The sequence below is a fragment of the Ambystoma mexicanum genome, chromosome 6q (assembly GCF_040938575.1).
Source record: "Ambystoma mexicanum isolate Mex_15411 chromosome 6q, UKY_AmexF1_1, whole genome shotgun sequence".
Lineage (NCBI taxonomy): Eukaryota > Metazoa > Chordata > Amphibia > Caudata > Ambystomatidae > Ambystoma > Ambystoma mexicanum.
Genome location: NC_090937.1, coordinates 1,210,287,996 through 1,210,315,140, shown reverse-complemented (window position 1 = coordinate 1,210,315,140; position 27,145 = coordinate 1,210,287,996).

Sequence of the window (27,145 nt, the reverse complement as noted above, 5' to 3'; positions counted from 1 at the left end):
TGACCGCGCCCACGCTGATCGCGTGTTCTGAATGCGGACACTGTTTGGGACCCCGAACAAATTAAAAGTACATTTTCAATTAATCCATAATATTTTTCAATAAAATCTCACCATGGCACAAGTCCCACGTAGTAATCCTGAGTTTCTACATACCTTTTGAAATTTTTCAAACTTTTTTTTGTGTTCGATCTGTCTGCGGACAGCACGCATGTCCGCGGACCGCACACAAGCACCCCTATAAAAGACCACACCCTAGAGCTTATTCTCATTGTGTTTCTGGCTATTCTTCAGAGCACAGCTATTTCTCCAGCAACTTGCTGATTACACCATCGAGATGTCATCCCTGGCTGCAGAACTGCCACCTGGTGCTGCACCTGCTTCAGCACCACCCCCACCCCCTCCATCACCACCACCTCCCCAAGGGCCTGAAGAGGGGAACAGGAGTGAGGATGCGGAGGAGGAAGAAGAGGATGATGAGAATGAGGTAGAGGAAAACCCTACTACCCGCACTAGGCGTGAGTCTTGGGTGTGGCGGTTATTAACCATTCATGGTAATGTTCCTAATGCTTGTGCGAACCATGTTACCTGCAATGAGTGCAAAATGATACTCAGTCGCGGGAAGCACGGTAAGTACAGCTTTGGGACCACTACTATGAAGCGACACCTGAGGTCATTTCACTCTGGGGCTATTCGCAGGGTTGTACCTTGCGAAGAACTTAGCAGGTTGGTTTCCTCTACTTCATCCTCTGTTTCTGATCCTGTCACCACAAGGACCACCTCTGTGGGACAGCGTCTTCCTCAAGCTGCCTCACAGGCCATACAGAATGCTGATGACCCTTACCTTTCGAGGGTCACAGTTGTATGTATGTACTGTGACACAGTACTCTGCAGGGGGGAGCGACTTCGTAGTGCTTTTGAGACTATCGTCTCAGAGCACGAGAAGTTCTGCTCACTACCCAAATAAAACCCACTCTACATCTTCCTCTCTCAGCTCGCCCTTTGTTATCCATGTGGTTGGTGTCCCCCCCTTTACCTTCCTTTCCCCTCCTCTCCTAGTGTGTCGTGTATAAAAAACCAAAAAAAATACAAAATATCAGAAATCATAAAAAAATAAGGGTCTTTTCAGAGCCGCCTTTCACAGTTAAAAAATAGAAGTGAAAATAAATGAAGCAGGGCCCTTTGTATTTTTTAGAAGTCCACGGACAGTTCGCGAACATTTAAAAAATTGGGTTGCTACCGCATCACAAACATTGCAATTTTCTCTGGGAAGAAGAGGTGGCTCTCAGAAGAGCCTTTGGGCGGTGTTTGTAAATCAAAAATTATAAATGCTTAACACCTACTTCAAAATGATTGTTGTAATTCCAAAAAAGGTCGCAATGCATTTTGTACATTTCTCAGAAAAATCTGATTGCCAGCATAAGTAAGATGGACTCCATCTCTGCGAAAAATGTATGTACTACGAAACATAATATTTTCATTGTGAAAAGAGGACATGCCAAAATCTCTTAGAAAGGCACAAACAGCCTTATTAACATTGCGCCTTGCTTTTTCCATTTGTGGACCAAATGAAGAAGAACAAAGCCACATTTGTCTCTGCGCAATCCGTGAAAATATCACTTGAGAATTAGGAAACATGTCCATAACCTTCCCAAGTCCTTCTTTCATAGCAAATTGCAAAGAAATTCCAGTCACATGTCCTAAACTGTTCCCTCCACAATGAATTACAATTATGTCTGGATGTTGCTCTGTCTCCAAAGTAGCACAGAGAGGTAGCAAGCCCAACCACTTCATTCCACGTACTCCATGCCAGTGTACTTCCACATGTGGGAATCCAAGATCTACAGCTACTCCACAGCTTTCTGCATGCACCTTCAACCAATGTATCCACGAATCTCCCAAAATCCAAACAATCTGAATTCTGAAACACACAGCCATAGCTATCTTTTGTTCTCTCAGCAAAAAGAGTATCTGAGAAACTCTCTCCTGGCACAACACACCCACTAAACTTTCCTGACCAATTCCTTTCAGTGCTTATTCTCATTTGCATGACTTCTGAACCCAAAAATCCCCAGATGTAACTCCCGATGTCCGCGAACTACCGCCATGTCCGCGGACATATCGTAACATGAACAGCCCTTCTACCATTTCCACTTCACTCTCTCTGCCATGCCCTCATTGGATGTAGCTAAAAAATCACATGACCATGCACCAATCACATTCAAGACCTCTACATCTAACTGCATCATCATAGATCAGCAATGCAAATGTACTGTGAATCTCTCTGAGTGCAAGTGTCATATCATTGGCAAGCACCATCTACCAGAAATACTGTACAAGTCTCCAAGATTTCTACTTGCAGCTCCATGCATATCCATATGCATGAACACAAACTTCAGGTATGCATATTTTCTGTACAGTAGATGAACACATTTTCAAACAGACTTGTAGCTTGTGTAATCTGTATAATGAATGTACTGTTTTTTTTCTCAATTTCCTAAAATCAACTATCACTTATAAACCTTTATACTATTTACTTTCTTTATACACACACACTCAAATCATGTTAAACTAACATTTTTTAAATGAAATATATAGACTACATATATTCAAACAAAATTGCATGCAAGCACAATCTATGTTTAAATCTTTAAAAAAATACTTATACAATTTCATATTTTTTTTGTTTTTATTTATTTATTTACTTAATTACTTTAATTTAGACATGACATTGAGGCGCTATTACCTAGAACAGCTTATTTACAGAAATAGTGGTATTCACTGGTATATTATAAATTTCACAAGACATAGTAAAGATTTTTTTTTTGCTACAGTTAGTCATTCAATACAATGTGTTCATTAAGAACATATCATATGTACTGAACTGATGCAATGTATCTTATGTAAATAAATTAGTTTAATGGTTTTAAAGAAGGCACTGAGGATTTCAATTAAAAAAAATCAATATCTAAATTAAAAACAGCGCTATATACAAACAAAGTTACTAATTTGAAGCTTTTACAATTGCAGTGAAGACCAGTCTCCTGAAAACAAGCAGCCGAATTCGAAGAACAAAGAAGAACTAAGAAGTTACCTGTTAATTTAAGAAAAAAAGTAAGTAGAATAGCACCATAATATTTGTATTATTAATCAAACATACTATAACGTTAATACAAGCTATTTCGGTGCCTAAAAATAGAGATTGTGTACCATTTTGTCCAAAAATCTCCATGTCTTAAAATGTGATTTAAAGCCAGAATGGCCCACAAATTCCTATTTTTGGACACACAAATTACCCAACTGAACCGCTACAATTTTCATATTATAGAACAAACAACTGTTTTAATTGTATACATTAGATTTACTATTTGTACTTTTCCACACCACTAGCTTACTTTTTATTTGTCATCTGAACCCCAGTTTAGTAACACATAAATTCAAGAATACCTATCCCTACTAGTTGTAGTTCCCAATGCACAATCACACACCATTACATACATCTTTATCATCTTACTCAAACACTCATGCACACAGCACACATACATTCCAGAACACCCCAACCCATATCTTCTTTATTTTTTTCCAACAGACCCTAAAGAATGCCTACCAAAAGTCAAGTCCGTAGAAAGCAACGCAAAAGTAGAGCAATTGAAAATAAAAGTGTCCAACATAAGCATCCATCTCTAGCAGAATTTGTAAAAAAAAGTTGAAACAAAACAGCTAATACAGTCATTTAGTGAAACACAAGAAGTTTCAAGTACAAAAACTTTGCCTCCTCTATCAAAATGTAAAACAATCCAAAAAACAATTAACAGAAAATCAGCTATCACTACAGATAAAACTACTTCTTCAAATTTTAATATAGTGCAAAGTAAGCAAACCAAGAAAAGTATTTTAGCCAAAATGTACCGTCACAAAGTCCTTCAAAATCTTATAAAAACAGGAGAGAAATCAGGTTCAATGCTTAAAACCTATCATAGGAAATTAATCTTAGAAGCGTTGATGGACAGTGCAATTCCTCTCAAAAGAAAGTTATTTATTTTACTGTTAAGCAAAATGAAACCACTAACAAAACTAATAACTAAATTACAAAAAAGAATTCTCAATAAGCGAAATGTCAACAGAAAGAACTTCTTAAGTATCTGAGGAGGTGAATGGAATCACACTACGAGCACAGAACCATATTTTAATGAAAAAGCGTACAAACAAAAGCAAACCAATGCAATTGCCATACATAGCAGTGGTCGAGGTTATGAAAAGTGAATAATACCATAATGGAACAAGAACTACTCCTTACAAAAATATGCCCTGAAAACTTAGAATTACCCCTCCATTCAACTGAATCAGAACGTCCAGTGTACAAATGGCCATGCACGTCAATGTGTAACATTCCCAAACAATGTTTCAAATCTTTACGCCAATTCCTCAATAAATATGTAAAAAGCAAAGACAAAATCAAAATTACATTACTGCAAAATATGGATACCTGTCCAGTGCGCAAGTACACAGGACTACAATGACATTAATTGGCCTGCATTACAGGACCTACTTGTAAAACCACTTTCCATGATATCAAAAGGATATCAACACATCATTCAACTATAAGAAATCTAGTCTATAAACTGTACTATGCTAAAAGTCCTGCTTTAGCACTAGCAAAGTTAAATAACATCCTTCTACATGATACAGCAAAAGACCTACTTGAAGAAATTCACTATATCCAGAAAAAATATTTTGGAAGTGAAAGCCATTTACAGAATGAAATAGCTTTAAACCAATTAAGCAACAATTCTACACATGGCAACCTTTTGCTAAACACATACAAAAAAGAAATACTAAAATTGAAAAGTACATCAGCTGAAGTACCAAACCATGTATGTGTATGTTGCTGTAGAAATTTTTTATAAAAGTAACACAAAAACTGTAGACCTATCATACAAAATAGAAGACAATGAAGATTCTAAATGGTTTGAATTAGCTCTCTACCTTGTAGCAGAAAACAAATACGAAATAACTGAGCCCTTAATACTTTGCAGTTACTGCACTACAAAACTTGACAACAACCAAACTCCTTCACGTGCTATCACAAATAATTTGGAATTATACCCAGTACCAAAACCCCTACAACAACTTAATTTATATGAGAGCATCATAATTCAAACAGTACACCCATTTCAAGCAATAATACGCCTTCAACCAAAAACAGCAAACTTACCTCAATCTGAATTGGTAAAAGGCATTCGTGGAAAAGTAGTTTATTTACCATTAGATCTAGAAGAAAATGTGCATACTCTAGGAGTGCAACGTCCAATGCAGAAACCTTTAATTATCTTAGTAAATGGAGTACCTACAAAAGACAAACAAATATGGCAACAGCTGGTAGATTTAAATAAAGTTAGACAAGCCTTCCAATATCTTAAAGAGAATAATGAATATTACAAAGAAATGAATATTGAAGAAAACTTGAAAGATACAACTGAAATAATTCAAGAAACACAAGAAGCTGGTCAATTTGAGCTACTAGATCCTGCTACAATATCAAATACTTTAGACCATTATACAATTCATCCTTTGCACTGTAATGACACTGTAGAAGATGTAGTGGAAACTTACCAAATGTGTCAAAGAAAAGGATCGCCAATCAGCATATGGGAAAAAAGTATAGAAGCACGTGCTTTTCCTCTACTCTTTCCTACTGGCAAAGGAGGAAGGTATGATGATAGACCTATTCAAATATCAGCTTCAGAATACCGCTCATTACGGATGTATTCTGAAGATCCCAGATTTAGACAAAATGTGGAATACATATTCCACCTACTCTTTGAAAGTGAACTAGCAACTTTATGTTACGGAGTTGCACACATATTAAAATCAGGATCACACTTTCAAAATATGACAGCTACACAATTATTAGAAAAAGTGCAACAAAAGGATGAGGTTTTACAATCAAATATTACAAATCTATTAGCAAATATGCATGGTACTAACGAGTACTGGTTTCGACGTCGTGGAGATGTACGTTGTATGATCAGAAACCTTGGCCCACCCACTTGGTTTGTTACATTAAGTTGTGCAGAATATGCATGGGAAGATTTACATGATTTCCTACGCATATCAAATAAAAACAAAACAAACATAGATATACTAACACCTGGAGAACTTTGTTCTTTGGATCCTGTTAATGTTTCAAGATATTTTCACCATTGCTTCATTGCTATGCTACATTTTATTTGTAATAAAACTGTTCCTCCCCTTGGAGAAGTGCAACACTTCTTTTGGAGAAAAGAATACCAAGCCAGAGGAGCACCACATATCCACATGCTTTTATGGATTAAAGATGCTCCTAAATGTGGTCAAGACAGTGATGCCACTGTTTTACAGTTTATTGAAAAATATGTCACTTGTGAAATTCCATCAGAAGCCACAAATAGTGATCTTCATGCACACATTTTACAATTTCAAAGACACAAATGTGGAAAATATTGTCGTCGCATATACAAAAACAAAGGGAAATACTACACCAAATGCCGATTTGGTTTCCCTAGACCAGTTACAAATACAGGTCAAGTGAACAACCTCATGTCTTCAGTTAGACATAGTGTTAAAGGTAAGTCACCTAAAAATACATATTACATAAAAAGAAAAGAAGAAGAAAAATATATCAATGATTATAATGCAATCATTGCCCTCTTATGGAATGCAAACATAGATGTGCAGTACATTGCAGACAATTCTACTGCAGTTGCACGATATGTCACAGCATACGTAACTAAAGCAGAAAAGACAGAGCTCCAAGACCTCTGGAATGACCTGTCATCAGATAAAACAGAAATCAGAAATTATACAGCTTGGGCATAAAAATGCTCACCCATAGAGAATGTGGATCATATGAAGCAGCTGATCATTTAACTGGTACTGCATTGTATGGTAAATCTGAAAATATAGTATGGCTAAGTCTTGGTCCAGCTAAATCTAGAAAAAGAGTTCTAAAATCATATGAAGATATAGAAACAATAGCCAAACATGATCCCAACAGCCAAGACATTTTAAAAAACAATTTATTGGACACATACTACCCAAACAGAAGTAATACTTTGGGAAACATGTGTCTCTACCACATAGCCCAAAACTACACATACAAAAATAATATGAAACCTGATGAAAAAAAGGAAAATATAGAGTGACAAACTGTGAAGGCAGCTTAGTTAAACTCACTAAACCAAATTTAATTAATCATATCAAATTGTCATTAAAGACTCCTCAACATAAAGAAGTATATTACATGTCCCTGCTACAACTCTTCAAACCATGGAGAAAAGAAGAACAATTACTAGATAACTATGACTCATATGAGGATGCTTTCAAAGCAAATGAAAGCACTATAACTGATTTAAACTTTAAACAGTACAAAAAAATGTTGCACAATGAACAGCGCCACGAAGAAGAACTCCAAGCCCAACTAGATAAGGACACTCCTGACAGTAGACAACCTTCTGTAACAGGAAGCCAAGAACCACTGGGAGAACCACTAATAATAAATGTGGCAGAATTAGCTATGATAGAAGTAGAAAAAACACCATGTGTGAGTATGAAGATAAGGAAGACTTAACTATACTACAATCAAAACTAAACAATGAGCAAAGTAGCATTTTTCAAGAAGTAACAAAACAAATTGCACATGGTGTAAAACATGAAAATAAAGAATGTTCCTGCCATAATTATAAACCTATACTACTGTATGTCAGTGGTGAAGCTGGTTCTGGCAAAACATGCCTAATCAAAATCATTAGTAAGTTCCTTCAACAATTGACAAACAACAAACTGTCAGCTGTTGTCACTGCCCCCACAGGTTTAGCTGCCTACAACATAGGTGGTGTTACATTACACCGGTTACTACTATTACCAGTAGAACACCAGAACAAATTAGACTATTACAAACTTTCTGCAGAAGCTGCAATGGAATTACGCAGAGTATTGAAACAAATGAAAATGCTACTAATAGATGAAGTGAGCAGGGTCTCCAACCTGATGTTAGCTTTGATTCACCTCAGATTACAAGAAGTACTCAAAACAGACTATGAAGAGCTCTTTGCAGGAAAACACATTATTGTTTTTGAAGATCTGCTTCAATTAACACCAGTAAAAGGTGAGCCTATTTTTAAAACATTAGGACACAAACTCTGCCGTAAAACTGTTGGCAGCATTGGACATGTCAACCTTTGGCAACATTTCCAATACAGAGAATTAACAGAAAACATGCGGCAATCTGCAGATCTCACTTATGACAACATTTTAAAAAGTATCAGAGTTGGTATACTTTCTAAAGAAGCAGAAGCAATATTGAAAACCCGGCACATTAATGCACTTTATGGCGATAATGCATGTGCTACAGATGTTATGGAACAATTAACCCACAAAAATGTCAATTGTATGGCCTTAATGCCAACTCTTGCAAACTGTTTCAAATTCAATTAAATCATGCTAAGTAAAGAAATGCAACCAATCATGGAAATTAGCGCCACAGACAAACTTGATGTACATGGTATGACACTACCCATGTGTGACCAAGCCACAACAAGACTATGGGGGCCAATTCATAGAATTCGGCGCACAAGTGGCGCACGCGGCTGGCGCACAGTGTGCGCGTGCGGTAGGCTGCGCCAGCCGCGTGCGCCGAAACACATTCAGGCGCACAGCGTATTCATGGATTCCAACATCCACAACCAGCCGTGGCGCAGAGTGGCGCAGCGACCCTGCAGCAGCGTCAGTTACGCCCCCAAGAACGCCCCTTGCGCAGGGAAAAGCCATCAAAATCCCCAATCCAGCGCAAAGGGCAGCAGCAAACGCAGTGCGGGGAGCGTGTATTTCAGGGGTGTGCGGGTGTCCCCACACGCGATAGGCCTGGGTACGTGTATTACAGGGGTGCGCGAGAAAATCTACACGCGATTGGCCTGGGTACGTGGATTTCAGGGGTGCGCGAGAAATTCTACACGCGATTAGCCTGGGTACGTGTATTACAGGGGTGCGCGAGAAATTCTACACGCGATTGGCCTGGGTACGTGGATTTCAGGGGTGCGCGAGAAATTCTACACGCGATTGGGCTGGGTACGTGGATTTTAGGGGTGCGTGAGAAATTCTACACGCGATTGGCCTGGGTACGTGGATTTCAGGGGTGCGCGAGAAATTCTACACGCGATTGGCCTGGGTACGTGGATTTCAGGGGTGCGCGAGAAATTCTACACGCGATTGGCCTGGGTACGTGGATTTCAGGGGTTCGCGAGAAATTCTACACGCGATTGGCCTGGGTACGTGGATTTCAGGGGTGCGTGAGAAAATCTACACGCGATTGGCCTGGGTACGTGGATTTCAGGGGTGCGCGAGAAATTCTACACGCGATTGGCCTGGGTACGTGGATTTCAGGGGTGCGCGAGAAATTCTACACGCGATTGTGCTGGGTACGTGGATTTCAGGGGTGCGCGAGAAATTCTACACGCGATTGGCCTGGGTACGTGGATTTCAGGGGTGCGCGAGAAAATCTACACGCGATTGGGCTGGGTACGTGGATTTCAGGGGTGCGCGAGAAATTCTACACGCGATTGGCCTGGGTACGTGGATTTCAGGGGTGCGCGAGAAATTCTACACGCGATTGGCCTGGGTACGTGGATTTCAGGGGTGCGCGAGAAATTCTACACGCGATTGGCCTGGGTACGTGGATTTCAGGGGTGCGCGAGAAATTCTACACGCGATTGTGCTGGGTACGTGGATTTCAGGGGTGCGCGAGAAATTCTACACGCGATTGGCCTGGGTACGTGGATTTCAGGGGTGCGCGAGAAAATCTACACGCGATTGGGCTGGGTACGTGGATTTCAGGGGTGCGCGAGAAATTCTACACGCGATTGTGCTGGGTACGTGGATTTCAGGGGTGCGCGAGAAATTCTACACGCGATTGGCCTGGGTACGTGGATTTCAGGGGTGCGCGAGAAATTCTACACGCGATTGGCCTGGGTACGTGGATTTCAGGGGTGCGCGAGAAATTCTACACGCGATTGGCCTGGGTACGTGGATTTCAGGGGTGCGCGAGAAATTCTACACGCGATTGGCCTGGGTACGTGGATTTCAGGGGTTCGCGAGAAATTCTACACGCGATTGGCCTGGGTACGTGGATTTCAGGGGTGCGTGAGAAAATCTACACGCGATTGGCCTGGGTACGTGGATTTCAGGGGTGCGCGAGAAATTCTACACGCGATTGGCCTGGGTACGTGGATTTCAGGGGTGCGCGAGAAATTCTACACGCGATTGTGCTGGGTACGTGGATTTCAGGGGTGCGCGAGAAATTCTACACGCGATTGGCCTGGGTACGTGGATTTCAGGGGTGCGCGAGAAAATCTACACGCGATTGGGCTGGGTACGTGGATTTCAGGGGTGTGCGAGAAATTCTACACGCGATTGGCCTGGGTACGTGGATTTCAGGGGTGCGCGAGAAATCCTACACGCGATTGGGCCTGTGCGATTGGGGCAGTGTATTACGTAGGTGTGCGGGAAGTTGAAGAGGTGAATTGCCAGTGTGGGTCCTCCCAGGTCTCCCCTCTACCCCCTCCACGACCTCTGCAGGCAGCCCACACCACAGGGGACTACCCTGCACCCCTGGTCATGTCCCGCAGGCAGCCCATCCACCATGGGCATGCCCCCCAGCCAAGCCACATGTCCCCTTGCACCCCCACCCCCCAGCAGGCCCCCACTCATGTCCCCCTGCACCCCCATCCCCCAGCAGTGCAGGGGCAGCCTCCACCAGGCCCCCACCCATGTCTCCCACCACCCCCAGTCACCAGCCACCAGGGGCAGCCTCCACCAGGCCCCCACCCATGTCCAACTCATGTCTCCCAGCACCCCCACCCCCCAGCCACCAGGGCCAGCCTCCACCAGGCCCCCACACATCTCACAGCACCACCACCCCCCAGCCACCAGGGGCAGCCTCCACCAGGCCCCCACCCATGTCTGACTCATGTCTCCCACCACCCCCACCCCCCCAGCCACCAGGGGCACCCTCCACCAGGCCCCCACCCATGTCTCCCAGCACACCCACCCCCCAGCCACCAGGGGCAGCCTCCACAAGGCCCCCACCCATGTCCGACTCATGTCTCCCAGCACCCCCACCCCCCCAGCCACCAGGGGCAGCCTCCACCAGGCCCCCACCCATGTCTCCCAGCACCCCCACCCCCCAGCCACCAGGGGCAGCCTCCACCAGGCACCCACCCATGTCTCCCAGCACCACCACCCCCCAGCCACCAGGGGCAGCCTCCACCAGGCCCCCACCCATGTCTCCAAGCACCCCCACCCCCCCAGCCACCAGGGGCACCCTCCACCAGGCCCCCACACATATGTCCCCCTGCACCCCCACCCCCTAGCATCCAGGGGCACCCTCCACCTGGCACCCACACATGTCTCCCACCACCCCCACCCCCCAGCCAACAGGGGCAGCCTCCACCAGGCCCCCACCCATGTCTCCAAGCACCCCCACCCCCCCAGCCACCAGGGGCAGCCTCCACCAGGCCCCCACCCATGTCTCCCAGCACCCCCACCCCCCCAGCCACCAGGGGCAGCCTCTACCAGGCCCCCACCCATATGTCCCCCTGCACCCCCACCCCCCAGCCACCAGGGGCAGCCTCCACCAGGCCCCCACCCATTTCTCCCAGCACCACCACCCCCCAGCCACCAGGGGCAGCCTCCACCAGGCCCCCACACATGTCTCCCAGCACCACCACCCCCCAGCCACCAGGGGCAGCCTCCACCAGGCCCCCACACATGTCCGACTCATGTCTCCCAGCACCCCCACCCCCCCAGCCACCAGGGGCAGCCTCCACCAGGCCCCCACCCATGTCTCCCACCACCCCCACCCCCCAGCCACCAGGGGCAGCCTCCACCAGGCCCCCACCCATGTCTCCAAGCACCCCCACCCCCCCAGCCACCAGGGGCACCCTCCACCAGGCCCCCACACATATGTCCCCCTGCACCCCCACCCCCTAGCATCCAGGGGCACCCTCCACCTGGCACCCACACATGTCTCCCACCACCCCCACCCCCCAGCCACCAGGGGCAGCCTCCACCAGGCCCCCACCCATGTCTCCAAGCACCCCCACCCCCCCAGCCACCAGGGGCAGCCTCCACCAGGCCCCCACCCATGTCTCCAAGCACCCCCACCCCCCCAGCCACCAGGGGCACCCTCCACCAGGCCCCCACACATATGTCCCCCTGCACCCCCACCCCCTAGCATCCAGGGGCACCCTCCACCTGGCACCCACACATGTCTCCCACCACCCCCACCCCCCAGCCACCAGGGGCAGCCTCCACCAGGCCCCCACCCATGTCCAGGAACAGAGACTTCCATGCTGTCATGTGTGCAATCTGCACAGGGCTCCCCATGTCACATTCAAACACATGCAACAACCATGCGGTTCACACATTACAGGTCGCACATGCATTACCATGATGTCCCTGCACACATACATGCGTACATGGCCTATGTCACACATACAGGCAGGTATCAGACAACCAGCACACTGCAACATGCCCTGTCTCACACAGCAATGCTTGGCCACTTACCGCTCAACTCCAGACGGGTCTCCCTCTCAAGGACCTGGGCGTGGAGCGCTGGGTGTATGCGTTCCAGGACCCTCAACTGGATGGAACTCATGCGGCCCCGGCCCCCCTCCACAAGGCGCCGGGCCTTCATGAGGGTCCTTGACCTCAAGTCCTCCCAGCGCTTCTTGACCTTCTGGATGTTGCGGGTTGCCACCCCCTCCGCGTCCTCTCCCGTCCTTCCCTCTTGACGCGGGACGATCCGAAGAGGGCATCATACTGCCCCAGGACTTGCTCCACCAGGACACCAACTTCGGTGGCAGTGAAGCTGGTGCCCCTCTGCCCCTCTGCCCCTCTGGCCGGGGGTTGCAACTGGTGTCAGATGTGGATGTGCTCCACATGGCAACCCCAGGGGCAGGAGTGGCTGACCAACTGGGTCCTGGGGCTGGGCTGTGGAGCGATGTCATTTGAGTCGGGACTCTTCTGTACCAGCAGGGGTGGACACAGCAACTGGACCCCTGCAGATGGCTGATGTGCAGGCACCAAATGGCAGGGCACGGTGGCAGCAGGCAGGCAGGCAGGCAGCAGCAGATGGCATGTGGGAGGCTGCTTGGGGCACTGGGGGCCAGTGAAGTGTCCTTCTGGGCAGGAGCGTGGTCTTCCGTGCGTTTTCGCGTGGCCAGCTTCATACGGAGTGATTAGGCACGTGAAAAATCTGCACGCTGCGTGTAATGCGCGTAAGCGCGCGTGAAAAACTGCACGTCCGCGTGTAATAGGAGGAAAGGGCCCATGCATAAGCGTGCGCGCGTGAAAAACTGCACGTCCGCGTGTAATGCGCGTAATCAAACGTGAAAAAGTGCACGTCCGCATGTGACTTGACGCGCGCGTGCGTTTTCCCTCAGCACGGGTTAAAGGTGAGCGGGCCCAGCAGTTCGCTGTACGTGCCTTTCGTGGAGACCGACGTGTGTTGCTGCTTCCAGTTGTTTCGCGCGCCATCTACTTCACAGCTCTCAAGGACGTATCTCTTCTTTTGGCGGGGGTATTGGCTACGCGTGTTTTTCTGCATCGCGCTAGTCAGACGGTGAGTCGCAAACGCTCCTTTTCCCACTGCGGGTGCCCCTGTGTATCGCACCCATTTTCGATGTCATCGTAGCCTGCATGTCCCACGCGTACGCGTTATACGTGTTACTGGGTGCCACCACGTACTGCGGGAGGTTTAATCCACGCACGTAGGCTGCAGGGTTGCGTGCACGGTTTTACTGCAGTTTTGGGGTGCCTGAGCGTTGCGTGACCCGTCAACACATCACCGGGGTCACATACAGCCTTGCAGGTGCAGGGGGGCTGTTAACATCTTGCTTCCCACCCCCTTCACCCCAATTGCCCAGGTCAATTGTGCTGTACACCTCCCATTGGCACCACTCCATCTGTGCCAGCACTATAACATCTGTGCCATGGCAGGGAGGCTACCAAAGGTGAGGGGTGCCTCAGCTGGGCGTCCTCCTCGTGGCGGGCGTGGTCGGGGACGTGGCCGTGGTGACCAGGGAGTAGGGGGACTCCAGGGTGTCCAGGGCAGCCACAGAGGGGGAAGAGGCAGGGGTGCGCCACTTGAGCACAATGTTGTGCCATGTGTCGGTGCAGCCATGCCACCACCCCCTGTGGTTCAGGGGGATGCAGCTCCTGCATCTGGCACTGGCACCCGTATGACCCGGCAGTCCGTTCCATCGACTGCCACGGGCCCAAGGGTAGCGGTAGCTGCAGGTGCAGTTGTGGACACCGCCACCCAGGCTCAGGGTCTGCCAGCGCAGGCTGCGTTGGCACTTGAAGAGCCCTTGGTAGATCTCCAACAGGCCAGGGGGGAAACCATTGGGGCAGGCCGGGCTGCTCAGACCAAGACACGTGTCCCTGGGGCAGTCATGTCATCTGCTGCCCCGAACAGCCGGGTGTTGGCAAGTGCAGGGGCAGATGCACCCAACAGCACCCCGGTTGTGAGTCTGCCAACCAGGACCGTTGCGGTCAATGACCCTGCCACAGCTGATGTTGCTGCGCAGGGTCCATTAGTGGGCACCCAGCTGCCACTGACACAAGTCAGGCCTTTGGTCATCCCTCCACCTGCCACTCCCTCGGCTCAATCCACCCAACCCACTGGCCATACTGGTCAGGGCGGCATTAGCCAGCCAGGGTCTGCGCCACAGTCCAAGAGGAGGAAGGTTGCATCTGCAGCACAGGCTGGGACCCCACACACAGCCACGACCTCCTGCACGTCGAGGAAGAAGCCTTTCTGTAAGCAGGAACTGGACTTCCTCGTGGACTACGTGCGGGGACACAGCCGTGACATGCTAGTGGGTGCCAATAGTCAGACTACGGCTGCCCAACGTGACACCCACTGGAAGCATGTGGCGGAACATGTCAGTTCATTCGGCCATGAGGTGCGCACGGCGCAGGAGTGCAAAAAGCGCTGGAATGACATCAAGCGCAGCACTAAGGCCAAGCGTGCCTCAAATTACAACTTGACTCTGGTGACTGGCGGTGGGCCTGAACCAGAGGAGGAAGAACTCACTCCGCATGAGGCTCTCGTTGCGGAGTTCATACCACCAGAATTGGTCGAAGGTGTGGGAGAGATGCTGGACTTTGATGCCCAGTCCAGTGAGTGTTGATGCGTAGTTGTTGAGGACGTGTGTGTTTCACATGTGGGATGTGTTGTGCATGATTGCTGCTACATGTGACCTGTACATGGTTCTGATGTGTAAGTAATGCAATGCCACCGTCATGCATGTCTCCTCTGCCTGCATGCGGGACTCCATGTGGCCATGCTCCCTTGCCCCTCCTCCGCCACTCTGCACCCCAGTTCCACCTTTGCACTGGTCTGCTACATTCTTGCCAATGTGTAGTTTCATGTTCATGTGTCCTGTGTAGATGCTAACTTCCAGCTTAGAAACTGCCAGACATATGCCGTGTGGTACAGCCTTAGTACTCGATGCAGGGCATCCCACTTGTACTGTGCATGGGTCAGATGTCCCGCAGGGACATGAGTGCCCATTCATGCTCCATGTGCATTGCACACATGCCCCTATGTGTCCTTGACTGGATGATCACTGTAATATGAGTCCTTGGTTACATACATTGCCTGCCATATTATCGGCCTCCCCATGTCAACTGTGGCTCAGTCCTGCGTTGCACACATGTTTAGGCTCTGACAATCTGTGTGGCTCACAGGCCTCAGCCTGTTCAATGGCCAATGACTCTGTCCAACTCCTGTCGTGTCTTCTACACACGTGGCCGGCCTCCGGATCTTCCATCATGTGTCCTGCCCACTGTCCCAGCATCATTTGCAGTGTTGTAATTGAAATCACATTAAGCTGTTGATGCCAGTCAACACTGCTTGTCAATACACAGGTGTATGGTCAGCCTTTTGATACCATGCTAGGCATCCCTGCTTTGGTACTGGGGTGGAGGGGTGCTTGCCTTCTAGACATGGTACACATTGAATACACAATGCACGTGATGTCTGATTTTGACATTGCACTGCCTTCACATTTCCTGGCACACACCATGGAGTGCTTGTACATGTAGGTAGTGAGTGGCGTACACATTTTCTGCACTGCATAGACCCACTTCCATGCAAACTGCCACCTTTCAACAGGTCTGATCACAGAAGCTATTCTAAGTAGACCCAGCATGCATGCAAGGTCATATGTTGTGTGTCACATGTCTGCCAGATGCCTTTGCTGTCGGTGTGTGTGTGTGTGTTGTGTGCTTCTGACATGTGTACTGACCCTTTCCTCTCTATTTTTCAGGTGATGACGCAATGGATGCAGAGGATGGTGTTGTCATGCCAGACACAGGGTTGGTAAGACCACATCAACCCGGCACTAGTGGGGGTCGTGGGGTGGTAGGCCACGAAAACCCCCAAGTGCTGCAGTCCATCCTGTCTCTGGCTGTCTATGAGTCCAGCCTTGATGACGACTCTGACGTCCATGTTGAGTTGGATGACCATCAAGTCCATGTGTCAGGGGTGAGTGATTCTGATGTGGACACTCCTCTGTCTGCGACCCCTGCACTGAGGGATCAGACAGTCTTGGTTCCTCCGCCCGTGGTGGATCGGGACGCAGGGTCACCCTCCACACCAGTCACTGATGTGCCTGGGACATCACGTCGACGGGGGCATGTAGTCGTGCAGCCGCAGGCGGTGCCAACACAGCGAGGACCCCCGGTCCTTGGGTCCCGCAGGGGTCAAGCCCGGCAACGCGGTCGCCGCGCGCAACCGCTGTATACTGAGTGGGAGCAAGACATGACTGCCAATTCAGAACGGCAGGGGGCAGCAATGGAGAACATCGCTGACAGCATGGAGCGTGTGGCCCGATCTGTGCTCCCCCCTGCTAGGCAGGTGCTACTCCAGCAGCAGGCGGCACGGTCCACGGCCCGCTCACTCAGGCTGGGCATGGCGGCCTCAGACAGGGCACGCCAGGCTGAAATGTCGTCTCTGCGTCAAGCAATTGCTGCTCACGCAGAGGCGCACATGGATGCCCTGAGGGAGGAGTATGCCTCCCTCAGATCCACTCTGGGTGTCCTTATGATGTCCCAGAGGCAGCAGGCAGAGGAGAGGTTTGCACAGCTTGAGCGCACCATCTCGGCTGAGCTACAGGCTTGCCGGGAGGTGCAGCGGTTGTCCAGCCAGGCCTTGCAGGAGGAACTCCGTGTTACACGTGCTACCTTGCAAGAGGAAGCACGTGTATCACGTGAGGTCCTGCATGCAGACCTATGTAACATCGCCACACAGAACCAGGCTCACCTGTCCGGCAGACTTGCTGCCGACGAGGGGCAAGCTGCGGCTAGGCGTGGCCAGGCTACTGTGCCACGTCCTCCTTTCCAGGATGAGCCAGACTCGGACGACCATCTATCTCCCACATAGGTCGTGCTGTGAAGGCGTAGAGCCCATGGAGGTATTTTTTTTTGGCTCAGCATCATCACATGTGGATGTTGAGCAGCACCCTGTACCTCCCCCCTCCTGGGTGCCTCCCCTCCCCCCCGGGTCGTATGTGGCCATTTTTGATTTTTCTTTTAGTTTAGTTAGTTAAGTTTCTGTTTGATAGTTAGTTTAAATAGGTAATGTAGGTTTTCCTTAGTTAGTGTAATTAGTTAATAGTTGAGTTAGTTTAAAATTTGTAGTCTATTGTGCTTACATGTGACAGTGCGGTGCCTTGTGGTTTTTGAAGGCATCCACTGTCTGTTCCAGCTGGGCCCTTCATGGTTGTCTTGTGTATGTGTTTGCTGCTTGGGTTCCTTGACTCACATATGCCACTCCTGCCTCCCTTATCCATGGGCTCGCAAGGATGGTTCGGTGTAACAGAATTTTACACAAGGGCTTTGGACTGTCATATCTGTGGCATGTCTGGTGCTTTTTGACTTGTGTTGACACCCCTAGTGGGGATGATTTAGGTGTAATTGTCCACTGTTCAGCTTTTGCTAGATGGGGCGTGTCATGATTAATGTGGACATTGATTGCTATGCATTGTGTATTATGTTTCATATCTTTCCTGTACACGTGCTTGTTGCAAATCATGCTGTAGATAGTGTTCCACACTTTGGAGGTGAAAGACGGACTGATGGTGTGATTTGTGATGTGACTCTCTGACATGGTCAAGTAATGAGATGCCTGATGAGACACACACAGATCACTTTGATGCATTAATCATGTGTTTCATGCACTTTCTGCAGGGGGATGAGGCATCAGAGCACCTTTGCCAGCAGACATGGCCCATTGGACGACCTAATTCCTGACCCGTTTGTTGGTGCCCACATGCACATGTGTGCACAAGCAGAGCCACAGTGATTGCAGACCCACATCCTAGAACTGCTGACATGTTCCAAGCAACTCCAGGCAAGGTGAGCATCACAGGGGGGCCACGAGACAGCAAAGCTTGCACCAGGCGAGTTGCACGTGCAGGCTTAGTCACAGCACTGAGGGTGAGCTTAGACAAATATTGGTGTTGAAGCACAGAATGCAGCTCAGATGTGTTTGTGGACTGATGGCTGTTGATAGTAGGGTTGTCTGGGACACATGCGGGGGCAGTGGCACATACCCTGCGGTACACCAAGGTTCATTGAGGCACTTGTATCAACCATGTAGCCTTCCAAGACATGGAAAGGGGCAGCTCACAGGGACATACAGCAAGGGACATACTCGGGTGCAGTGCATGTCTATTCCACGTACTTCATGATAAATGCACTGGCAACTTTGTTTTGGTCATGGTGGTACGCAACTTGATCTGTAGTCATGGCTTGCCATATGGGTCTGTCTGCTTACCCAGGGAACATTGCATGTTGTGTGAATTGTGACACATTGGTGTTCCATTTGCCACGCACCCACCAGCGGCTGACTTACTGCATTGACTGTGAATGACCCGTCACAGGGTTGATGTTATATATGGGTACGAAGCATGGAGCACAGATTTTCTGTTTGTAGAGGTGTATGTTGTTATGGGGCATGTTTTGTGTTGTGTTTTTGTGTAATTGGCATGTACTGGTTGCTGACTGTGTCTCTCTTTGCAGCATTGCAGTGCTCCTGTAACCGGACCTGAGAGTGCGCAGGCAGGAGGCCAGCACTCAAAACCAGAGCTAAGTGTCTTGTTGTATTTTCTTACAAACTGCCCTGCATAGGCTTGCTGGGGAGTGTACTGATGCATGGATGTATGTGTGGTCCTATTTGGTATGTTTTTTACCCTAATCACCCTTGATCCTATGCAATTTCGAAACCTGTACCCTCTACCCGGTGTTCCTGCTTCCCATGCCTATCCAAGCAATGTTCCCTGACCCTCTTTCCCCACTGGGGTTGCGGATGCCTGTGTAAGCCCCGAACTTGCAGGCGCCAAAACCCTAGAGGGGGTGGTTGGTTCGTACCACTCCTGAGCCTGGACTACAGAAGGCCATGACAATGATGTCCAAGTTTGTTTGGATTGTGCATGTGTTCATGCAGGTTGTACATTTTCGTGCATTCCCTGGTTTCATGTGTCATTCCTGCTCCCCTCACCTGCCACGCATTCCAGTCATCCAGTGTGTCTACACCTGTCCAGACTGCATATCCCTGAACCTCTTTCCCCACCAGGATCTCAGGGGCCTGTGTGAGTTTGACCTTGCAGGCACCCGGGACATGGTGTGGGTGGTTGTTTCATGAGACTCCAGCGCCTGTACAGGGGATCTGTGACAGTACACATCCATTCATGGTGCATCATCCTATGTCATGTACCACACATGTCTCACATCCAGTCGTGACATTGTTTTGCTGTGCTACCTTGGTTGTTGCATCATTGTGGTAGTACTTGGCCTTTGAGACGTACTGCTATGTCAAGTCATCTACTGGAGGGTGTTTGGGTTCCTTTTCATGCCTTGGATTATGTGATTTTGGAAATGAGTGTGGATTCTGAGGGTTCAGGCATCTCTTTACACACAAGGTGGGAGATGGACACGAAGGGTAAAGGTGATCCTGTGGCCAGGTGGGAATGAGGGTTGGAGGCTCCATGACCCAGGTGCAGTTGTTCAGTGGGTCATGGTCATTTGCGAGGGGGGGGGGTTGTTGTTGATAGTTGCGTTGCCCTGCAGTGTGATGGGAACTCTGACATTGTAATGTTGTTGTCCTATGTACATGTTGTGTTCTGCTGATCAATGCCTGTTCATGTGTTGTGTTTTCCTTTCAGGTGCGAGGGGATAGTAGTGGTTTGACATGCTGGGGTGTACACATGGTGGATGTTCACATGTGATGTGTAGGGAACACTGATGGTCACTTGAGTGCACATGCATATGTGGAGTGCATGTCCTTGCAGAACTACACACTTGCACTCGGATGCACTCCATGTACTCCCACCCTTGCATATCCACGTGTACACTGTTTGCCTTCTGGTGGCCACTGTGTCCCGCCAGCACATGTTCTGTGACCGATTATGGTTCGAGTACATGCCTAATTTGATGTTTGATGTAGTCTGTCACTTAGATGTGATGCTCAGGGTGTGCATCACACGCAATGGCTGTTCACTGTGCTGTGCGCTGAGCAGTGTGATGCAGGAGTAGGACATTGCACACATGAGCTGCAGTGTTCATTTTGCAATGCATCATGTGCATATAGCCAGGCATTCATTGTGATGTTACGTCTACGACAGTTGTAATGCATTAGGAATCGACTTATTTTTGGTGGGACATTTTGTTGGTCTGTCATTTCATCGGATTCCGGGTCAGGCATCATTGTCCGATGCCACTGTACATTTAGGACATGGAAATGTGTACCTTATCGTTACTGGGTCGGTGTATGGGTATTGCTTGCCATGTCATGTTGATGTTTGGGAGGGTTTGACTGTCATGACAGTGATGGCCATGGCCTGTTTTGCAGGTGTGTGTGATGCACACCTTGCATGTCCAGGTCATCCGCTTCTCAGAGCAACTAGCTGGGGGTAGGTTTCTCTCCGCAGCAGGGCCCTCCCCCTCAAACCGACTTCCTGACTTGACCTTGAGGGGAACCATCTCCAGTTCAGGAAGCACCTCAAGACCTTCCTCTTTGCTTCTGCTTACTCTCTGCCTCTCCCTTGCAGAATTCTTCACTGGAACTGCACAGGAGCTGCAACTGGGCCACTCTCACCAACCTCGGTCCCTGGCCCAGCCACTGTCCACTTGCACTGCCACCCTGGCAACCCCTGCACTGCAGTACTGTCTCTCTATCCCTACAGCCCTCCCTTCCCAGCACTCGTCTGCACTTACCTTAGCAGTTGCCACCAGGCGACCTATGTATAATTGTTTGGCCTACTTCCCCTGTACTGGACTCCCCCCCCCTTGCACTTTTCCCTTCCCCCTACCCCTGCACTTGCACAATCACAATGACACCTGGCCTAGTAGTGCCATTCTCTGTGTTCCCTTGTTCCCCCCCCTGCCTCATTGTGCCTTGTAATACTTGTGTATGGCTCATGTCATGTCACATGTCATATGTGTGCATTTTGGTTGCACAGGATAGCTTGTGTTTAAGTAGCTAGGGATGCAGACAATGTGGCACTTCCATGGCAACTATCTCAGGGTGGTAGGGTTGTGACAGTTGACTGTCACTTTGTCATCATCGATTGTCACCTGGTATGTGCCAGGCCTGTGTGCACTCTGCAGGGGTGGGAGTTTAGGTGAAAAATGTGGCCACAAGCTGGGTCCGGGCTACCTCGCCACGTGCCCTGTCCCCTCCCATGGGCAGCGCCTGTGCCTGTGGTTGGGGATGTGGGGGCACCACCATGTCCACCGGGACGCCCTGCCGTGTTGCAACATTGTGCAGGACACATGCTGCCACAATGATCCTGCACACAACTGCTGGTGCATAGAGTAGTTGCCCACCAGAGCGGTCAAGGAAGCGGAAACGTGACTTGAGCACTCCGAATGTGCGCTCCACTATGCCCCTGGTTGCAATATGGGCAGCGTTGTATCTTACCTGGGGTGGTGTGGTGGGGTTCCGGATTGGCGTCATCATGTGGTTGCTCAGAGGGTAGGCACTGTCCCCTGGGGAGGTGATAATTGTTCAGATTAATGGGGTTGGTATATTTGTCTGTGTGTGACTTGCATGCATGTGCAAGGGCATTTGTACTCACCTAGGAGCCATGTGTCACCATGCTGCCCAGCTTCCAGGGCCCGGCTCAGGGCGGACATTCTGTATATGAAACTGTCATGGGTGGAGCCAGGGTAGTTTGCATACACAGAGGTGATGATTCCCTTTGCATCGCATACCACCTGTACATTGATGGAATGCCAGTGCTTGCGGTTTCGGTAGATGTGCTCAGTGGCCCTAGGTGGACGTAGGGCCACATGGGTGCAATCTATGGCACCGAGCACTTTGGGGAAGTGTGCCACCCTGAAAAAATCCAGGACAACGGCCTGCCTTTCTGCGGGTGTTCTGGGCATGTATATGTGCCTGCGGACTGAGGGGCGCGCTGTCATGATTGCCAGTACCTGGTGTAGGCAGCGTGACTGCGTGGCCTGTGAGACCCCCCCCACTATGGCAGTGGTCCGCTGAAACGACCCAGTGGCCAAGAAATGCAAGACATTGAGCAGCTTCTCCAAGGGGCTCAATGCTTGGGAGCAAAGGGTGGGGGATGTGAGGTCATCTTCCCACTCCCTGACCAGGTCTAGGATGATATGGGGTGGAAACCTATACCTGCCGTAGACCTGGTCGTCAGGCATCCCAAAAAGGCCTGTCCGTGGTGCAAAAATGCGTGCCCTGGCTATTCTCCTCCTCCTGCGGTGTCCCACAATCACTGCAGCAACAAATGGGGCATTCATCGTCGCTGTATATACGCGTTTGTTGTTTGCGCGCACTTTTATGCTGGGCGCGGGCGCGGGACGCCTCCGTGTGGGCGGACTCGTTGGTTTCCCGTATTCTGGTGTCATCGCGTGTGATCGGAGGGCAGCGAGCGTACATGCGATTGGCCTGGGTACGTGTGTTTCGGGGTGCGCGGGAAGTTCCACACGCGATTGGCCTGGGTACGTGTGTTTCGGGGTGCGCGGGTAGTTCCACACGCGATTGGCCTGGGTACGTGTGTTTCGGGGTGCGCGGGAAGTTCCACACACGATTGGCCTGGGTACGTGTGTTTCGGGGTGCGCGGGTAGTTCCACACGCGATTGGCCTGGGTACGTGTGTTTCGGGGTGCGCGGGAAGTTCCACACGCGATTGGCCGGGGTACGTGTGTTTCGAGGTGCGCGGGTAGTTCCACACGCGATTGGCCTGGGTACGTGTGTTTCGGGGTGCGCGGGAAGTTCCACACGCGATTGGCCGGGGTACGTGTGTTTCGGGGTCCCGTGAACTTTCACACGCGATTGGTTGGGATCCACGTGTGTACTGTCATCACGTGCAATGAGGGATACTCCCTCGCACGTCACGTCACAGACGCGCTCACGCGCTGAGGGCCTTTGGTCCAATGAAAATGCGTATGCGTGCAGACGCGCTTACGCGCTAAGGGCCTTTCCTCGAATTACACGCTGACGTGCAGAATTTTCACGTGCCTAATCACTCCGTATCAAGCTGGCCACGCGTAAGCACACGGAAGACCACGCTCCTGCCCAGAAGGCCGAACTACTGCCCCCCAGAGCCCCGAGCATGCTCCCACCTGCCATCTGCTGCTGCCTGACTGCCTGCTGCCCACGTGCCCTGCCATTTGCTGCCTGCACATCAGCCAGGGGTGCTGTTGGTGTGACCACCCCTGCTGGAACCAAAGACTCCCGACTGGGATTCCATCGCTCCACAGCCCAGCCCCAGGACCCAGTTGCCCACCGACTCCTGCCTCTGGGGTTGTCATGTCGGGGCCAACTCCATCTGTGACCACTGACAACCCCCGGCCAGAGAGGCAGAGGGGCACCAGCTTCAGTGCCACCGAAGTTGGTGTCCTGGTGGAGCAAGTCCTGGGCCAGTATGATGCCCTCTTCGGAAGTTGCCGCGCCGACAAGGAAGGACGGACTCGGATCTGGACTGACATCGTGACTGCCATCAACGCGGAGGGGGTGGCAGTCCGCGACTTCCAACATGTCAAGAAGCGCTGGGAGGACTTCAGGTCCAGGACCCTGACCAAGGCCCGGCGCCTCTTGAAGGCAGCGGATGCCAAGGGGCGCCGGGGCCACTTGTCGGAAGAACAGATGAGGGTCCTGGAACACATATCCCCAGCGCTCCACGTCCAGGTCCTTGAGAGGCAGACCCGTCTGGAGTCGAGCGGTGAGTGTACATGCATCCTGATTGTGAGCAGTGCGTGTGGTGATTGTTCAGTAGTGTGCAGGTTGCACATCTGTTTGTATGGGGTCGAGTATGGGTGCGGGTGTACAGGGCCGTGGGGCTGACACATGCGAGGGCTGTAATGTGTGAGACATGGATGGTGCCTGTGTGTGTGGGCTTGCATGCCAAATGCAGTTGTGTGGGCACACAAGTCTGTATGAATGTGTATGTGAGTAGACATGTCCGTGATGTCACGCATGTATGTTGTTTTCAGCTGATTGTATCAGCGCTGTGTACATGTGCATGTGTGTGTATTTGACAAGGGTGCAACAGTGATGCAACATGGATGCATGTGACAGCGGTATGTGGAAGCCTGATTGGCAGATGTGACATGGATGCCCGTCTGAACACTGCGACACTTAGCAGAGGTGTACACATGCATGCAAGTGTGGTGGTGTGTGTACATGTGTGGTGCACTTCCTGTGTTGCATGTGATGTCTGGCTCACCTTTGCCTGCTGATGCTGTTGTATGTGTATGGATGGTGTTGGCAGTTGCAACATGGCTGTGGTATGGCTCGTGTGTGCAAGTTGTAATGACATGTGTGTTGGGGATTGTGATGACATGTCAGAGGTTTGCCAATGCCACTCATGTACAACTGTCATGTGTGTATGTGTACATTGTACAGTGCCCTGATGCCTGTGTTTTGTTTCTCCCTGTCTGCAGCGTCAACTGATGAAGAGGGCGGAGAAGGTGCTGTGGAGCACAGCGGCGGGGATCCCACCGCCAGCCGGAGACGCAAGGCCCGGCTCCCCTCCCAGGTTGTCATCTCGTCGGGGAGTGAGGAGTCCGGTGCCGCGTCCCAGGCCGCAGCTGCCGGGGGGAGGTCCAAGAGGCGGAGGTTGCAGTTGGACTCCTCGGCAGCAGAAGGGGCAGCTGGGACCCCACAGGGCCCAACGGGGGAAGATGGCACAGAGTCATCCAGGTTGGTGGGGGGTTTGGTGGAGGAGGAGGCCGTGCAAGCACCGGAGACGGGGTCTGGGGGTGGGGATCCCACTGGTGCTAGTGGTGCAGTGCAGGACCAGGGACAGGAGGCAGCACAGGCCGCCGCGGAGGTGCCTGTGTGCAATCCTGTCCCTGATCCTGTCCCTGCATCATCTTGCACCAGCAGGGATGCCCATGTCCAGACCAGTTTTCAGGCAGGGGATGAGCTGACGTCAACTGGCCTTCCCCTGCCTGCGGATGTGGCTATCCAGGCCCGGGTTGAGCCTGTCCTGGCTGGAGTGGCGTTGCGTCAACGGGCCATGCGAGGCGACCTGCAGTCTTTTCATGAAGAGACTGCAGGTCATCTCGAATGGCTCGTTGACCACGTCAGCCTGCTGGGACAGGTCACCCAGGCCGGATTCCTCCGTCTGATGGGGCTTGCCACGACCCCCTCCTCAGCTGGACCCCCTACGCGCCAGTCGTCCTCTGTGCCATCTTCCCACCCATCAGTCACCTGGGTGCCCTGTGGAGCTGCCTCTGACGGTGCGGCCAGGCTGGTGGAGGAGGCATCCCTGCCACAGTCGGGAGTCGGACGTCCAGCAGGGGTGGCCACGTCAACGACTGCACCCCAGCCGGCGGAGGATGTGCAGGCAGCAGGAGGCAGTGCAGGGGCAGAGGCACAGCAGCAGCAGCTCCATGGTGGGAGCCATGAAGGCTCGGGGCCTTCGACATCGGAGGGGCAGGCATCGGCCGGAGGGCAGGAGGACCCAGGACAAAAAGTGTCTTCCGTGTGGCAGCGGTTGGGCCACGCCATAGATGCGGAGCGGCAGCGGGCGGAAGAGGCACGGCTCTCAATGGTCAGGGCGGAGAACTCCATGCAGAGGGCCCTGAGGCGGGTCGAGTGCCTCGAGGCAATCCGCAGGGCTTTGGAGGTGGACACGTCGACGGCCCTGCGGACCCTCGGGGCCATGGAGGAGGACCGCCTCCGGGACATAGAGGAGGAGTTCGATGATGCCCTGGCCCGGCACATCCAGAAGTGAGCCGTGGAACTAGCCCGCTGCCCTTGTACATAGTTATGTAGGTAGTGTTAAGTTTCATTTTTGTTTTTATTTCATTTGGACCTTTTGGACATTGGCCACATTTTTGTATATAGTTTTTTTTATTGGTTAGTGTAGTTAGTTAGGTTTCCTTTATTTTGTTGGGATGATGGACCCTGGCTTCGTGCTTTGTACATAGTTGTGGACTTGTACATACTTTATTTTTTAAAATTATCCATGGATCAATGGCTTATGTTTTTTTTTCACATTGGATTTTGTTTGGTGGACATTGACTTTGTAGTACATTACTTTGGATTTCTATATTCTTTGATTTTTTCTTTTTTTTGGACGGACATGCTTCTTTTCATTTTTTCCATTCACATTTCAGTTTCTTCATTTTTGTTTCTATTCATCTTTCCTTTAATACATTATTTATTTGTTGCACTTCAATGTGTGGTGTCTCATTGTTTTCATGCATTTCATGTTATGTGTTTTGAGATTCATTGACACCCATTGGGTGTATGTGAGGGACATGTGTTTGTTTTGGAACTTGCAATTGGTGTTCTGTGATGTAATTGCAGAATATGAGTGGGTGGATGCAATACTCGGGTGGGTGTTTTGCATTTGGGGGCTGACCATAGAGACCAGGGATCTGGACTGTGATGACATGTTGGGTGGGGAACATGAGTTGGACATGGGTGGGGGCCTGCTGGCAGGTGCCCCACAGTGCTGGGGGGTGGGAGACATGAGTGGGGGCCTGGTGGAGGGTGCACCTGGATGCTGGGGGGGTGGGGGTGGTGGGAGACATGAGTGGGGCCTGGTGGAGGGTGCCCTGCACTG